Source organism: Aquarana catesbeiana, linkage group LG06 (assembly GCF_042186555.1).
Source record: "Aquarana catesbeiana isolate 2022-GZ linkage group LG06, ASM4218655v1, whole genome shotgun sequence".
NCBI classification, from domain to species: domain Eukaryota; kingdom Metazoa; phylum Chordata; class Amphibia; order Anura; family Ranidae; genus Aquarana; species Aquarana catesbeiana.
Window position 1 is genome coordinate 350886506 of NC_133329.1, and position 19044 is coordinate 350905549.

Sequence of the window (19044 nt, forward strand, 5' to 3'; positions counted from 1 at the left end):
TAACAGGGGTGTGTAATTACAATTTTTGATGCAATACTTTGCAGCAGGGCTTGTTCCTTTCCAACTAGAGTATTTGTGAGGGGTTGCAGTGTTGTGGCACCAGCACCAGTGCCTAAGGCCCAATTTTTCAGCCCCCTGTTCAACAGGGACATGTAATTAGAATTCTTGATCTAATATTTCACAGCAGGGCCCATTTCTGCGCCCACCACGATTAACTGTGAGGACTTAGAGTGTTGTGGCACCAACACCACCACCACCAAAGGCCCAATTTTTCAGCCCCTGTTCAACAGGGGCATGCAATTACAATTCTTGATAGAATATTTCACAGCAGAGCCCATTTCTGCACTCACCAAGATTAACTGTGAGTACTTACAGTGTTGTGCCACCAGCACCACCACCACCACCACCAAAGGCCCAATTTTTCTGGCCCTGTTCAACAGGGGCACATAATTACAATTCTTGATTTAATATTTCACAGCAGGGTCCGTTCCAGCGCCCACCAAGAGTAACTGTGAGGACTTACAGTGTTGTGGCACCAGCACCACCACCACCATCACCAAAGGCCCAATTTTTCTGGCCCTGTTCAACAGGGGCATGTAATTACAATTCTTGATCTAATATTTCACAGCAGGGCCCTGTGAGGGCTTACAGTGTTGAGGCCACAACAACACCTAAGGCCCAAATTTCTGCTGAGTATATAGGACAGGCCCCTACTTTCAAACATCCAACTTACAAACGACTCCTACTTGCAAACGGAAGGAGACAACAAGAAGTGAGATGAAATCTACCCCATAGGAAGGGAAATTCTCTCCTGTAAGAGTTAATACATTATGGGAAAAACTTTTCTCCTTTCCAGTGATGCTTTATCATCAATCCTTGTTTCACCTAAAAACCCCAAATTTTCAAAAAACATTTGTCATTGGGACAAAAAGTGAGGTGAAATTTTCTGAAGAGGAACACAGACAGCAAAACAAATGTCACAGGGGTGATAACCCTTCCCTATGTTTTCCAAAAAGCTTAAAAACAGATTTTTTGGCTGGAGCTACACTTCAAAAATGTACCAGTTCAAAATTACAAACAGATTCTACTTAACAACAAACCTACAGTCCCTGTCTTGTTTGCACCACCTGTATACTGTTGTTCAGAGTATATAGGGCCTGGGGGCCCCACACCTTTCCTTTTTTTAATTTGGGTGCGGGGTTCCCCTTAATATCCATACAGGACCCAAAGGGCCTGGTAATGGACTGGAGGCTACCCATGCCGTTTGTCTCACTGATTTTCATCCATATTGCCAGGACCCGACATTACATTAAAGCCGAAAGCAGTTTTAAATGACTTTTTTCCTTTAAAAATGTAATTTTGTGCAGGGACTGTTCTAAGCACGGGAAACACGCGCCACTTTACAGGCATACTATAGACACCCCCAGGTACGATATTTAAAGGAATATTTCACTTTTTTTTTACTTTAGGCATCATTAAAATCACTGCTCCCAAAAAAACGGACGTTTTTAAAAGTTTTTTTGCATTGATACATGTCCCCTGGGGCAGGACCCGGGTCCCCAAACCCTTTTTAGGAGAATACCATGAAAATTAACCTTTAAAATGAGCACTTTTGATTTCGAACGTTCGAGTCCCATAGACGTCAATGGGGTTCTAACGTTCGTGCGAATTTTCAGTCCGTTCGTAGGTTCTGGTGCGAACCGAACCGGGGGGTGTTCGGCTCATCCCTAGTCTTTACCATTCTGAGAGAATGTCATATGACGTCCTTTAAGAAAGCACCTCCCGCACGGCCGATGGGCCATGCAGCGGCGCAATCTGTAACTGGCTGTCACCAGCCGATGACTAATCAGTGTACTGGCTCACTGCCAGTACAATGTGACCGCTGTGACTAGGGATGAGCTTTGAGTTCGAGTCGAACTCATGTTCGACTCGAACATCGGCTGTTCGCAAGGTCGCCGAACAGTGAACAGTTTGGGGTGTTCGCGGCAAATTCGAATTTGCCGCGGAACACCCTTTAAAAGTCTATGGGAGAAATCAAAAGTGCTAATTTTAAAGGCTTATATTCATGGTATTGTCATAAAAAGTGTTTGGGGACCTGGGTCCTGCCCCAGGGGACATGGATCAATGCAAATAAAAGTTTTAAAAATGGCCATTTTTTCGGGAGCAGTGATTTTAATAATGCTTAAAGTGAAACGATAAAAGTGTAATATCCCTTTAAATTTCGTACCTGGGGGGTGTCTATAGTATGCCTGTAAAGGGGCACATGTTTCCCGTGTTTAGAACAGTCTGACAGCAAAATGACATTTCAAAGGAAAAAAAGTAATTTAAACTACTCACGGCTATTAATGAACTGTCGGTCCAACAATACACATAAAGGTTCATTGATAAAAACGGCAGGGGAACCCCGAACCAAAATTAAAAAAAAAAAAAGACGTGGGGGGTCCCCCTAAATTCCATACCAGGCCCTTCAGGTCTGGTATGGATATTAAGGTGAACCCCGGCCAAAATTCAAAAAAAAAAAAGGCGTAGGGTCCCCCTCAAAATCTATACCAGACCCTTCAGGTCTGGTATGGATTTTAAGGGGAACCCCGCACCAAAATAAAAAAAAAAAAACGTCGTGGGGTCCCTCCAAAAATCCATAACAGACCCTTATCTGAGCACGCAACCTGGCAGGCCGCAGGAAAAGAGGGGGGGACGAGAGAGCGCCCCCCCTCCTGAACCGTACAAGGCCACATGCCCTCAACATTGGGGGTAGCCCCCCAAACACCTTGTCTCCATGTTGATGAGGACAAGGGACTCATCCCCACAACCCTGGCCGGTGGTTGTGGGGGTCTGCGGGCGGGGGGCTTTTCAGAGTCTGGAAGCCCCCTTTAACAAGGGGACCCCCAGATCCCGACCCTCCCCCCTGTGTGAGATGGTAAGGAGGTACAAATGTACCCCTACCATTTCACTAAAAAACTGTCAAAAATGTTAAAAATGACAAGAGACAGTTTTTGACAATACCTTTATTTAAATGCTTCTTCTTTCTTCTTTCTTCTATCTTCCTTCAGTTTCTTCCTCCATTTTCTTTTTCTTCTGGTTCTTCTGGTTCTTCCTCCGGTGTTCTCGTCCAGCATCTTCCTCCGCGGCGTTGGCGTCTTCTTTCCTTCTTCTCCTCGGGCTGCTCCGCATCCATGATGGCATGGAGGGAGGCTCCCGCTCTTCTCTTCATCTTCTTCTCTTCATCTTCTTGTCTTCATCTTCTTTTCGGGCCGCTCCGCATCCATGATGGCATGGAGGGAGGCTCCCACTGTGTGACGCTTCTTCTCTTCTGATGGTTCTTAAATAACGGGGGGCGGGGCCACCTGGTGACCCCGCCCCCTCTGACGCACGGTGACTTGACGGGACTTCCCTGTGGCATCACGGGGATTGCCACAGGGAAGTCCCGTCATGTCCCCGTGCGTCAGAGGGGGGCGGGGTCACCAGGTGGCCCTGCCCCCCATTATTTAAGAACCGTCAGAAGAGGAGAAGCGTCACACAGTGAGAGCCTCCCTCCATGCCATCATGGATGCGGAGCGGCCCGAAAAGAAGATGAAGAGAAGAAGATGAAGAGAAGAGCGGGAGCCTCCTTCCATGCCATCATGGATGCGGAGCAGCCCGAGGAGAAGAAAGGAAGAAGACGCCGAGGCCGCAGAGGAAGATGCTGGACGAGAACACCGGAGGAAGAACCAGAAGAACCAGAAGAAGAAGAAGATGGAGGAAGAAACCAAAGGAAGATAGAAGAAAGAAGAAAGAAGATAGAAGAAAGAAGAAGCATTTAAATAAAGGAATTGTCAAAAACTGTCTCTTGTCATTTTTAACATTTTTGACAGTTTTTTAGTGAAATGGTAGGGGTACTTTTGTACCTCCTTACCATTTCAGACAGGGGGGAGGGCCGGGATCTGGGGGTTCCTTAAAGGGGGCTTCCAGATTCCGATAAGCCCCCCCGCCCCCAGACCCCCACAACCACCGGCCAGGGTTGTGGGGATGAGGCCCTTGTCCTCATCAACATGGGGACAAGGTGTTTTGGGGGCTACCCCAAAGCACCCTCCCAATGTTGAGGGCATGTGGCCTGGTACGGTTCAGGAGGGGGGGGCGCTCTCTCATCCCCCCTCTTTTCCTGCGGCCTGCCAGGTTGCGTGCTCGGATAAGGGTCTGGTATGGAATGTTAGGGGGACCCCATGACGTTTTTTTTTTTTTTTTTTTTTGGCGCGGGGTTCCCCTTAAAATCCATACCAGACCTGAAGGGTCTGGTATAGATTTTGAGGGGACCCCACGCCATTTTTTAAAAAATTTTGGCCGGGGTTCCCCTTAATATCCATACCAGACCTGAAGGGCCTGGTATGGAATTTAGGGGGACCCCCCACGTGATTTTTTTTTTAAATTTTGGTTCGGGGTTCCCCTGTGGGGAATTCCCATGCCATTTTTATCAATGAACTTCTATGTGTATTGTCGGACTGGCAATGCATTAATAGCCGCGAGTAGTTTTAAATGACTTTTTTTCCTTTGAAATGTCATTTTGCTGTCAGATTGTTCTAAACACGGGAAACATCCGCCCCTTTACAGGCATACTATAGACACCCCCCAGGTACGAAATTTAAAGGGATATTACACTTTTATTGTTTCACTTTAAGCATTATTAAAATCACTGCTCCCAAAAAAAGTCAGTTTTTAAAACTTTTTCTTGCATTGATCCATGTCCCCTGGGGCAGGACCCAGGTCCCCAAACACTTTTTATGACAATAACTTGCATATAAGCCTTTAAAATTAGCACTTTTGATTATTCATGTTCGTGTCCCATAGACTTTAACTGTGTTTGCGTGGTCGAACAAATTTTTTGCCTGTTCGCATGTTCTGGTGCAAACCAAACAGGGGGGTGTTCGACTCATCCCTAGTTGTGACCAATCTCAGTAGGTCACATGACAGCTGAAAACAATGGATGGCTTCCTTTCATGCCATCCCTTGTGTACAATTGTGTCGCTAGCTGTGATTGGCCAATGTGATCACATGGTACAGACAGGACCAATAACAGACCATCTGTACCATGTGATTAGCTTTGACCAATCACCACTAATCACAACAAAACAAACTGTATGAACGTTTCATTTAGTAAAATGCTTGCTTATAGCAATGTAATACACTGCTGTAAGCAAACATAGTGTGTTAAAAAAAATCCTGATCACTTCCCCAGAGTAGTACAATGTTACAATGGTAACATTATATTGCTCTGGTCACAGAGTGTTAAAAAAAAAAAAGTGATAAAAAAAAATAAGTAACTGTCACCAGTTAATCACCAACACACCAGTTATATGATGATGCTGTACTGGACTGGTGACAGTATGTAAAAAAAAAAAATTGTGATTTTTTTTCTTTTAATTTCCTAATTTTCCAAAAACTCATGACAAAAAATGACACCTTTAAAAAACCTGCCATGCAGCTTACTAAATAGCTTAGAGAAAATGGAAAGACCCCCTGTCAGGGATTTTAAAGGCAACAACACCACCCAAGTATATAAAATCACATATTTATTGGTACGTATTAAAAAAGATCACACACATATGTAATGATCTCATAAAAGGACAACACAATAACTCATCAGAATATCTCATCAGTACCCAATGCGCTTCAGGTTCAAGCCTTTCGTCAGGGGTATACAATGGGAGAATATATTCAAATATACAGTATATCCAGAATCAAAGTATGCAAAAAAGTACGGTGTTCAAGATTATGGTATCAATAGGAATCCAAAGGATCACTGCAGAGTAGTGAAGTCTGCTTGTCAGAAGGCCATTCTCCCTGGCAGTAGAGGATGGCGTTCTGACAGGCAGACCCCACTACATCTTAACTAAGGGCAAGGGTGCAAGACCACATATTTTTACAACTGCCTATTTAAGGACCCAATCAGCACCCAGAAAAGAGCTCCTACTATGACACTGTCTTTTAAGATCATTTGTTTTTTTCTGTGATCACTGTTCACATCGACTACAACCAACTTAACATAGGGACTTCTGTAGGACATCTCTGTTTGTTCCCTTGGGGTAGTGCCGATGATCTTCATTAAATGCCATCCTTTGCACTGATCCTTTGGATTTCTGTTGATACCATAATCTTGAACACTGTACTTTTTTGCATACTTTGATTCTGGATATATATTTAAATATATTCTTCCATTCTATACCCTTGACGAAAGCCTTGAACCTGAAAATCATCGGGTACCGATATTCAGAGTATGGAGAGTAATACTATATTGACCGTCACTTTATGTACATAAATCCACTCTTTGTTATTGTGTTGTCCTTTTATGAGATCATTACATGTGTGTGTGATGTTTTTTAATATGTACCAATAAATATGTGATTTTATTTACTTTGGTGGTGTTGTTGCCTTTAAAATCCCAGACAGGGGGGTCTTTCCATTTTCTCTATATAACAGGGATGTGGCAACCACTTACCACCTTCTGACATTGTTAAAACACTCTTCTTACAAAATACCTTAGACTGTCTACTTTCCAAAAAGGGGTCATTTTGGGAATATTTGTACTGTCTTGACATTTCAGGGCCTAGTGAAATGAGATAGGCCGTTAGCAGGGCCGGACTTACCATTGGGCTTGACTGGGCTCAAGCCCATGGGCCCCGCAAATAGGGGGCCCCGTGAGCCCCAGCTGAGTGTACTCAGCTATACTCGGCTAGTTCCACTCACAGTCACGCCCAGTCCCGCCATTGGACCTGTGTTATGTCCATCATAGGGCGGGACTGCAAGAGGAGCCGAGAAAAGCCAACAGGAGCCGAGATACACAGGACCGGCTCTGTGTATCTCGGCAGCACCATATTTAAACTGCAGTGAGTGACACTGACAAGTCACTGCAGTTTAACTGCAGCCTGGGCAAGGCTGCAAATGACATGGACAAGGCTGCAGATGGACACTGATAAGGCTGCAGATGGAGGCTGCAAGGCTGCAAATGACACTGACAAGGCTGCAAGGCTGCAAATGACACTGACAAGGCTGCAAGGCTGCAAATGACATTGATAAGGCTGCAAGGCTGCAAATGACACTGATAAGGCTTCAAGGCTGCAAATGACACTGACAAGGCTGCAAGGCTGCAAATGACACTGATAAGGCTGCAAGGCTGCAAATGACACTGATAAGGCTGCAAATGACACTGACAAGGCTGCAATGTCACTGGGCAAGGCTGCAAATGACACTGACAAGGCTGCAAATGACACTGGAAAAGCATTGCAGATGGACACTGTACAAGGCTGCATTGATGAGCATTAAAATGTAAGTTTTTTTCCTTAAATAGTTTTTTTCCTTAAAATTCCTTAAACTGTTATCTTGAGGTTTGCTGATTGGTTTTTGGCAGTTACGTACAGTAGTGCCTCGTTTACTGCCATTGAGAAAACCTGTCTGCATTAGACACTCTGATCGAAATGGTATCAGAGTGGCGCGCTTAAAAGAAAACTAAAGGTTTAAAGTAATGTATAGAAGGTAGGGCACGAAAGTGACTCAAGCCCAGGAGCCCCCACCACCCTAAGTCCTGCCCTGGCCGTCAGTACATCAGCATTTATCAATTTTCAGATATATACCGTAGTTTGTGGACTCTATAACTTTAACTGTAACTTCTATAGACTAAATAATATACACTGATTTGGGTTTTTTTTTTACCAAAGAAATGCAATACATTTTGGAATAATTTATGAAGAACTGTTATTTGTTTGCAAAATGTTATAACAGAAATGAAGAAAAAAAACAACCTGTTTTTTTTTATAATGTTACATATTTTTGTTTATTTAGCAAAAAATTAAAAACCCAGTGGTGATTAAATATCACCAAAAGAAAGTTCTAGTTGTATGAACAAAATTATAAAAATGTTGTTTGGGTGCAGTGTTGCATAGCTGTGCAATTGTCATTCAAAGTGTGACAGCCTGGGCAGGAGGGGGGGGGGGTAATTGCCCTGTATTAAAGTGGTTAAATCAGGTCAATTATTTTTTGGAAAACTTTTAGTGCTGTTTCTGTGGAGGTACTAAAAGTTCAGACCATGTAAAGGCAACATTTCCATTATGTGTGTTTTCTGGTGGGCTAAACCAAATACAAACTCCATATATCTCTGTCACATTTACACAGTAATCAATGCAATTTTATAGCATTGATCGCTGTATAAATGTGAATGGTCCCAAAAATGTGTCAGAAGTGTCCGATGTGTCCGCCATAATGTCGCAGACATGAAAAAAAATCGCGATCGCCGCAAAAAAAAAAAAAAAATAAAAAAATGCCGTAAATCTATCCCGTATTTTGTAGACGCTATAACTTTTGCGCAAACCAATCAATATACGCTTATTGCGATTTTTTTTTACCAAAAATATGTAGAAGAATACGTATCGGCCGAAACTGAGGAAAAAATTATTTTTTTTTTTTTAAATTGGGATATTTATTATAGCAAAAAGAAAAAAATATTGTGTTTTTTTCAAAATTGTCGCTCTTCTTTTGTTGATAGCGCAAAAAATAAAAACCGCAGAGGTGATCAAATACCACCAAAAGAAAGCTCTATTTGTGGGGAAAAAGGAAAGTCAATTTTTTTTGGGTGCAACATCGCACGACCGCGCAATTGTCGTTTAAAGTGCGACAGCACTGAAAACTAAAAATTGGCCTGGGAAGGAAGGGGGAGAAAATGCCCTGTATTGAACTGGTTAAAAGTGATCGCATTCCCTCTGTTCTCAGCATTATAAGAGCTGGGGGGGGGGAGAGCAGCAGCACACTGAGCTTTCCAGTGAATGGCTGTGCAGGGCAAGTCTGATCATTGGAGGAGGGCACACTGAGTTCACAGCATAGCTAGAGAACTTACCACGGTGTGTTCTCCTGCTTAGTGTGGTCAGTTTTTTAATAGGAAAGTGAGAGGACTGACAGGAACACCAGGCATTTCATATAAAGGAAGCAATACAGAACAGGAGACTTTTTCCTACAAGTACATGGTATAGAAGGCACATATCAGGAATTTGAAGTGTTGGGGTAACAAACACTTTAATAATAGCTTGCCACTTCCCCTTCCCTACCATATTGAAAGTGTAGTAAAACATTTTGGCTAGAGCTGGGCTTTCAGTGTAGTGCTTTAAAAAACATCTATACATTACATTATTTTAATGTCTTGCTCTTTATGGATTTTCTGTGGCTGTATCCTTGTCAGAGTAAACAAAAACATCTTCTTTCTTACAGTATTTACCATTTTTTATTTTAAGGTCACCTGACATGGGGTTTAGTTGGACTTGTTGTAAGTCCAAGTGAAAACTTGTTCAATATAGTTTTATATACTCTCTACAGAATAGGTTAATGCCCTTTAAATAAGTAATATAAACCATTACATTTTGATGAAGGTAATGGATAGTTTCCTATACAGAATGAACTGCTCTTTGGATGGATTAAATTAATAAATACATGTGTTGAATCTAGACTGTACAAGAGTCTGCTGGTTAAGGAAATCTGTGCAGAGGAAATACAAAGGCTTTCACTATGACCTCTCCCTCTGAAGATACTAGTTCCCTCACTGTCAGGCTCAGTGTTGATTTACTAAAGAAGTAGAGTCTATCATGAATGCTGCTGCCAGACTCATCTAACTTACCAACCACTCAGTGTCTGCCACACCCCTCCACCAATCCCTACACTGGCTTCCGATCACCCAGCAAAAATATATTCAAAATACTAACTACTACATACAAAGCCATTCACAACTCTGCCCCCAAGCTACATCACCAATCTTGTCTCCAAATATCACCCACACTGTCCTCTCCACTCCTCTCAAGACCCCCTGCTCTCTAGCTCCCTTGTCTCCTCCTCCCATGCTCATCTCCAGGACTTCTCCAGAGCCTCTCCCATCCTCTGGAACTCTCTACCTCAATCTGTCCGGCTATCTCCTACTCTGGCTGCTTTTAGGCAATTTCTGAAAACTCATCTCTTTTCACGCCACCAACTCTTTTTTCACTTCCATCATCTCATCCCCCACAGTTATAACCTTTTATACCACTCGTCCCACTCTATTAGATTGTAAGCTTTTTTGAGCAGGGTCCTCTTAACCCTTTTGTATTTTATGGTACTGTAAGTGTACTGTCTCCCTTTAGATCAGTGGTTCTCAACTCCTGTCCTCAGGACCCACTAACAGGCCAGGTTTGCAAGATAACCGAAATACATCACAGGTGATATTATGTGCTGCTCAGTGATTGCAGTATTCTAGTCTGTATCTCTTCAAGGTAATACTTAAAATCTGGCCTGTTAGTGGGTCCTAAGGACAGGAGTTGAGAACCACTGCTTTAGATCGTAAAGCGTTGCATAAACTGCTGGCCCTATATAATATCCTGTATAATATTAATAATAATAATAATAATAATAATAGTTTGTTTTACTTGCAAAGTGAATTTTCACCAAGCTTGGTGAATGAGGTGAAGCATAGTGAAAAGTCACTATGCAAAGAATACAGGTAAAAGGGAGATGAAAAAACAAGATTTTTGCTCACACATAATTGAATGATTAAAGTCAGCACAGTTTTAACTCATTTAACAGTGGCAGCTGGTGCTCAATATTTTGCCAAACAAGAGAAGGGAGACGGACGGGAAGGCAGCGATTCCCCCCCCCCCCCGGGGGAGAAGGATGGTAAGGGACATTTTTACAACCTCTCCTGAACTCTGTTGTGCCGCGTTTACATGCCGAGCTTAGTGGTGTTTTGCCGCGTTTGCATTTAGAAGCATTTTAAAACAAATTAAAAAAAAATAAATATTTTTTTTTGAAAATATCCAAAAATTAAAAACGCCTGCAAACGAAACGTTGTAAACACGATTTACCGCGTTTAGCCACGGTTAGAAGCGTTTGGCACTTGAAATGCTTTTGAACTCAGCTTCTGAACCCATTTTTTGCGTTCCAAAAAAAGCCTCTAAACTCAACTGCCTAGAAACTACTGTAAACGACCCTTTGTACAGGTACTGATAAGATAACATAGATGAGAGTTCAGGAGAAGTTGAAAAAAATGCCCAACTGCTCCTAAACGTCCATTTACCAGCAGCAGTGTACATGAGGCCTAAGGGGGCGATCAGAGGCCTTATTACCTTAGGAGGCAGATAACAAGGGCTGCTGCTCTTCGCTCTGGGGCCATTGCTTTTCCTCCCGGCCGAACAGGAAGTGGGTCCTGAGACCCGATTGGCCAGGAGTCCTGAGACTCTCTGGCCAATCGGGTCTCAGGACCCACTTCCTGATTGGCTAGTAGGGATGAGGGATGGGCCGAAAACACCCGGTTCAGTTCGCACCAGAACACCTCGAACAGGCAAAAAGTTCTAGCGAACATGCAAACCCTATTAAAGTCTATGGGACAGGAACATGAAAAATCAAAAGTCCTTATTTTAAAGGCTTATATGCAAGTTATTGTCAAAAAGTGTATAGGGGCCCCGGGTACTGCCAGGTACTGCCCTTTAGGTCTGGTATGGATTTTAAGGGGAACTCCACGCCAAAATTTAAAAACAAATTGGCGAGGGGTCCCCCCGTAATCCAATACCATACCCTTATCTGAGCATGCAGCCTGGCAGGTCAGGATGGGGGGGAAGAGTGAGCGCCCCCCCTGAACCATATCAGGTCACATTCCCTCAACATGGGGGGGTGGGTGCTTTGGGCAAGGGGGGCTCTGTGCCCCTCCACCCCAAAGCACCTTGTTCACCTTGTTAATGGGGACAAGGGCCTCTTCCTGACAATCCTAGCCGGTGGTTGTCGGGGGCTGCAGACGGGGGCTTATTGGAATCTGGAAGCCGCCTTTAACAAGGGGGGCCCAAGATCCTGCCCTCCCTATGTGAATGGGTATCAGGTACATTGTACCACTACCCATTCACCAAAAAAAGTGTCAAAAAGTAAAAACCACAAGACAGACAACAAGACAACACAGTTTTTGACAATTCCTTTATTAAAAAAGAAAAAAAAAGTGTCCCACGCCGGCCGACGGACCCAAAAAGTAGAAAAAATTTAAAAAGCACCGCCTCCATGGGAGGTATCCCGGCGACTGCTGTCACTTGGCTTTGACAGGTCTTATATAGATAAGGGCGGGGCCACCCGGTGATGTAACCGAGTGGCCCTCGACCTTGCCTATATAACAGCTGTCAAAGAGAAGAGACAGCAGTCGCCAGGAGGCCTCCCTCGTTTTTTTTCCATTTTTGCAGGATCCTCGGGCGGTGTGATTGAAGATGGATGTACATCGCGGGACTTTTTTTATTTCTTCTCTTTTGTATCACATGGGGGGGCGGGATCTGGGGGCCCCTTTGTTAAAGGGGCTTCCAGATTCCGATAAGCCCCCCATCCACAGACCACGACGACCACCGGCCAGGGTTGTCGGGAAGAGGTTCTTGTCCCCATTAATATGGGGACAAGGTGCTTTGGGGGGCCATGTTGAAGGCAAGCAACCTGGTATGGTTCAGGGGGGGCACTTGCTCGTCCGGTCCCTTTCCTGGCCTGCCAGGCTTCATGCTCAGATAAGGGACTCGTATGGATTTTGGGGGGACCCCAGGCCATTTTTTTTAAATTTTGGCATGGAGTTCCCCTTAAAATCTATGCCAGACCCTAAGGGCCTGGTATGGATTTTGGGGGGATAACACACCATTTCCTTTTTGATCATGTCATAGGGTTCCCCTTAACCACTTCAATACATTGTAGGAATATACAATGTATATTATATATACTACACTGACTGCACTATATACTCTGCAATGTATTATATATACTACACTGATGGTACTATATACTCTGCACCCTATTATATATACTACACTGACTGCACTATATACTCTCCACTGTATTATATATAATACATTGACTGCACAATATACTCTCCACTGTATTATATACACTACACTGACTGCACTATATATTCTCCACTGTATTACAGTGTGAATGGAAAGTATATAGACCCCCTTAAATTTTTCACTCTTTGTTATATTGCAGCCATTTGCTAAAATCATTTAAGTTCATTTTTTCCCTTATTAATGTACACACAGCACCCCATATTGACAGGAAAACACAGAATTGTTGACATTTTTGCAGATTTATTAAAAAAGAAAAACTGAAATATCACATGGTCCTAAGTATTCAGACCCTTTGCTCAGTATTTAGTAGAAGCACCCTTTTGATCTAATACAGCCATGAGTCTTTTTGGGAAAGATGCAACACCTGGATTTGGGGATCCTCTGCCATTCCTCCTTGCAGATCCTCTTCAGTTCTGTCAGATTGGATGGTAAATGTTGGTGGACAGCCATTTTTAGGTCTCTCCAGAGATGCTCAATTGGGTTTAAGTCAGGGCTATGGCTGGGCCATTCAAGAACAGTCACAGAGTTGTTTTGAAGCCACCCCTTCGTTATTTTAGCTGTGTGCTTAGGGTCATTGTCTTTTTGGAAGGTAAACCTTTAGCCCAGTCTGAGGTCCTAAGCACTCTGGAGAAGGTTTTCTTCCAGGATATCCTTGTACTTGGCCGCATTCATCTTTCCCTCAATTGCAACCAGTCGTCCTGTCCCTGCAGCTGAAAAACACCCCCATAGCATGATGCTGCCACCACCATGCTTCACTGTTGGAACTGTATTGGACAGGTGATGAGCAGTGCCTGGTTTTCTCCACACCGCTTAGAATTAAGGCCAAAAAGTTCTATCTTGATCTCATCAGACCAGAGAATCTTTTTTCTCACCATCTTGGAGTCCTTCAGGTGTTTTTTAGCAAACTCCATGCGGGCTTTCATGTGTCTTGCACTGAGGAGAGGCTTCCATCGGGCCACTCTGCCATAAAGCCCAGACTGGTGGAGGGCTGCAGTGATGGTTGACTTTTTACAACTTTCTCCCATCTCCCGACTGCATCTCTGGAGCTCAGCCACAGTGATCCTTGGGTTCTTCTTTACCTCTCTCACCAAGGCTCTTCTCCCCAGATAGCTCAGTTTGGCCAGACGGCCAGCTCTAGGAAGGGTTCTGGTCATTCCAAACGTCTTCCATTTAAGGATTATTTGCTCTGACATGCACTGTGAGCTGTAAGGTCTTATATAGACAGGTGTGTGGCTTTCCTAATCAAGTTCAATCAGTATAATCAAACACAGCTGGACTCAGATGAAGGTGTAGAACCATCTCAAGCGTGATCAGAAGAAATGGACAGCACCTGAGTTAAATATATGAGTGTCACAGCAAAGGGTCTAAATACTTAGGACCATATGATATTTCAGTTTTTCTTTTTTAATAAATCTGCAAAAATGTCAACAATTCTGTGTTTTTCTGTCAATATGGGGTGCTGTGTGTACATTAATGAGGAAAAAAAATTAACTTAAATGATTTTAGCAAATGGCTGCAATATAACAAAGAGTGAAAAATGTAAGGGGGCCTGAATACTTTCCGTCCCCACTGTATATACTACACTGACTGCACTATATACTCTGAACTGTATTATATATACTGCACTGACTGTGCTATATTATATACTCTTAACTGTATTATATATTATACACTGACTGACTGCACACTACACTACCTGCCTAATCTCCATTCATTCTCCATTCAGCCGCCATGGAAGCAGCAGTCTTATATAGTGTGTGGCGTGGACTTAGCCCCTGAGCCATGATTGGCCAAAGGCACCCTGCCTTTGGCCAATCATGACTCTCACAGCACAACACACATTGGCCAAAGCATACAGGTCAGGTGCCTGCTTTGGCCAATCAGCAGCTGTCACTGCATTATGGGGTGCTCAGCGGTGGGCGAACTTATGGGCTACTAACAAACGAACACCCAATGTTCGAGTCAAACTTACGTTTGACTCAAACATCGGGACCATCCCTATTGGCCAGGAGGAGAATCAGGAAGAAAATAGCAAATATTAATTCACTATTGTCACACAACTGGGTGGGCTCAGGGCGCAGTACTCTGCGCCCCGAGCCCATCTTTTTTTGAAGCCAATTAGAGCCTCAGGCTCTAATCATGTGCTTAAAAAAAAAACTCCATTGAAATTCATGCGTCTGGTGCATGTAGATTAGGGGCCGGGTGCATGGATGGGGGAAGGGGGGCGGCACCCTGTATGGACAGACTGTAAATAAAGTAAAAATGCATTTTGCAATTTAGAATTTTCTCTACTCCTTCAGAAAATCAATGTCAGTGTCTCAAAGTACCCAAAGGCAGCCATGCAATAAGACAGACAGAAGGAGGCCTTCCTTTTTGTTTTTTATGATCATCTTTTACCTACTGCTGGAGAAAAACCTTTAAGGATACCACACAACATTGCCGAGATCGTGTGTCCGTACCTTTCCATCATTGGAGATTGTGACCTGGGACCTGGGTGTCCATATATGCTCGTTTGACTCACTGCCCCACGCCCTATGATAAGAGTACCTACCCATCTCCTTCAGTGGTGGAAGCACAGTCCTCGGTGTTTTAAAAGTACGGGAACATCACCATTTATCCCTTTGGGATTTATTCGATACTCATGTGGAAGAGTACATTATGACATTCATCATTGATGGACTTTATATTGTGATAATATGCATTGAGGTTGATTTAACCACTTCGCATCCAGGCCATTTCTGACACTTCGCTCCTACATGTCAAAAATCATCATTTCTTTGCTATAAAATTAGATATAACCCCCAAACATTATATATGTTTTTTTAGCAGAGACCCTAGAGAATACAATGGCAGTCATTGCAACTTTTTATCTTGCACGGTATTTGCGCAGCAATTTTTCAAACGCGTTTTTTTTAAAAAAAAAACAGTTTCATGCTTTAAAAAAAAACAAAACAGCAAAGTTAGCCAAATTTTTTTGCATTGTGTGAAAGATGAAGTTACGCCGAGTAAATAGATACCTAACATGTCACGCTTCAAAATTGCACACGCTCGTGGAATGGCGCCAAACTTTGGTACTTAAAAATCCCCATAGGCGACGCTTTAACATTTTTTACTGGTTACATGTTTTGAGTTACAGAGGAGGTCTAGGGCCAAAATTATTGCTCTCACTCTAACGTTCGCGGCGATATCTCACATGTGTGGTTTGAACACCGTTTTCATATGTGGGCAGGACTTACGTATGCGTTCGCTTCTGCGTGCGAGCTCACGGGGACAGGGGCGCTTTAAAATTTTTTTTTTTTTTTTATTGTTAATTTTACTTAAAAATTTTTATTTTTACACTTTAAAAAAATTTTTTTTTTTTTTGATCACTTTTATTCCTATTACAAGGAATGTAAACATCCCTTGTAATAGGAATATGACACGATCAGTCCTGTTTACAGTGAGATATGGGGTCAATAAGACCCCACATCTCACCTCTACGCTGGGAAGCCTAAAATAAAAAAAAAAAATAAAATGATCGCCGCTTCACAGCCGAAGTGGCGCCGTTTTTTTAAATGCAGAGGCCGGGCGTGACGTCATAACATCGCGCCCGGCCTCCGAACGATCATTCTCTATGGTGAACATCCGGCACCGGCGGATCCGCTATCCGACTCACCGATCGCTGAGGTGAGTCGGTAGTAGCACCGGAGGGCGGCGGGAGGGGGGGTGTCCCCTCCCGCCGCCCGTAAGAACGATCAAGCGGCGGAACAGCCGCTATGATCATTCTTATGGTGTACGGAATCGCCGGCTGAAAATGCCGGTATCTGAATGATGTCTGTAGCCTCAGACATCATTCAGATATAAGCCCTGAAAGTCGAGGACGTCATATGACGTCCTCCGGATAATGCACTGGTATATTGTTTATACACATATTTTGATTCTTCATACTTGGTTGGTACTTAATCACCTAATCTCTGAGGTATTGACCTTATGGTACCATATACTAGCACTGGATCTATTGATTAGTGTATGTTTTCATTTGACACTTTATTGCACAATTGACTGTTGTGCAGTTTATTCCTGGAGTACATATGTAGTTGTAGCGCTGCACTTTTTTTACCAAAAACACATAGCAGAATACATATTGGCCTAAACTGATAAAGAAATTTGTTTTTTTACAGGGTGTGTTTTATAGCAGAAAGTTAAAAATATTGTTTTTTTTTTTAATTGTCAGTCTTTCTTTGTTTATAGCGCAAAAAATAAAAAACGCAGAGGTGATCAAATACCACCAAAAGGGAGCTTGATTTGTGGGGAAAAAAGGACAGAGCAAGTAAGTATAACATGTTTGTTATAAAAAAAAATAAGGAACCTTTATTGTCACTTTAACTAAGTTCGTTGATCAATCAACTTGGGTACAACCAGCCTGTTGGTCTTTTCATGTGATTACTTCCAATGGCTATAGCTGCTAGCAATAATCACTGTGTGTTCTACTAGCCGGGACAGCTCCCCCAGCCCCCGCTGGAAGAACACAATAGGGGGTAATTTTACCAAAAAATGATCCTGCGGTCCCGGAAAATAGCGTCCAATTAAGGCCAATTAAGACTTCAACTCTCAGAAACTGGGTGCTTGGTTGAAAGACGACTCCATTCAACTAAAAATTTTTTTAAGTAAGGGGAGAATTCGCACATTCACTGAATTAAAGAGCGAGTCAGAGTTATGGGTGATGGATGGAGGTACCTTCAGCTCTCTCACTTTATAGATAAGTTACCGAAACCACTTAGAAGCGAGGAGGAGCTCAGACCGTTTGAGCAGCTCTGTACGAAGGAGCAAACAGGCGGTGTTATAGCCCAGATCTATAAGATTTTGGGAGCAGAGGTGGAACTGGAGGTGCCCCCCTACATCAAAAGGTGGGAGCGGGAATTAGGGTCACAATGTAGTAAAGACACAATAGAAAAGATTTTGAGGTTGGTTCATTATTCAGCATTAGACACTAGGAGAACGGAAATTCGGTATGCCACCCCAGACAGATTAAGTAAAATGGATGGGGCGACATCGGATGCCTGCTGGAGGGGGTGCACAGGTATGGGAACAATGGCCCATATCTGGTGGGAGTGCCCCATCATTAAAACCTATTGGAAAAAAAAATATTTAATTGATCAAGGAGATTTCGGAGATAGTAATAGTGGAGGACCCGTGGGTTTGTCTCTTTCACGGGACTACGATGTCGGTAAAAAGTTATAAATCCTCTCTGGTCCCCATAATGCTAGATGTAGCCAAGAGGCAGATCACTCTGAATTGGCTTAATCCTTCAAGTCCCAATACACGAGATTGGCTCCTCTGCATAAATGAAATATATATTGTTGAGTGTTTGGACGACGGGGGTGTGTTACCTGATGAAGAGGAGGAGCATATGGGGAAATGGGCAGGTTGGCTTAAATTTAAAAAGTCCTGGAGTTACCTAAAGGAGAATTAAAATACGGCATAACAAGGCAGGAACTCAATTCGAGATTGGTGAGACCAAGACGGAGAATGACCCCCTTGATTAGTCCCCTGCAGGATTGGGTGGGTAGGGAGGTAGGGTGTGTGGGGGGAGTGGGGGATATTTATTTTTATACCATTGCGGATATGTAATATGGAATGTTCCCAGATGGATTTTTGTTATGATAAAATGATAAATAAAGAATTAAAAAAAAAAAAAAAAAAGAAACTGGGTGCTAATGCAAATGGAAAGCAGCGCTATTCCCGGCAAACATGCCGGCTAGATCACATATGCAGGAATAGTGGAAGTCAATGGGGCTCAAACCTGCAAAATCCATTCTCACTGAAGGCTTATATGTAAGTTTTTTGCCATAAAAAGTTTATTGGGACCTGAGTCCTGCCCCAGGGGACATGAATCAATTGGAAAAAATGTTTTTAAAATGGACGTTTTTTCAGGAGCAGTGATTCCAAATAATGCATAAAGTGAAACAATAAAAATGAAAAATGCCTTTAAACAAAGTGCCTGGGGGTGTCTATAGTATGCCTGTAAAGTAGTGCACCTTTCCCGTGTTTATTACTGTACCGCAGCAAAATTACATTTCTAAAGGAAAAAATATCATTTAAAATTGCTTGCGGCTGTAATGAATTGCCGGTTCCCGGCAATATAGAGTAAAAATCAAAGAAAAAACGGCGTGGGTTCCCTACCAGTCTGTATCAGGTCCGTCGAGTCTGATGTGGATGTTAAGGGGAA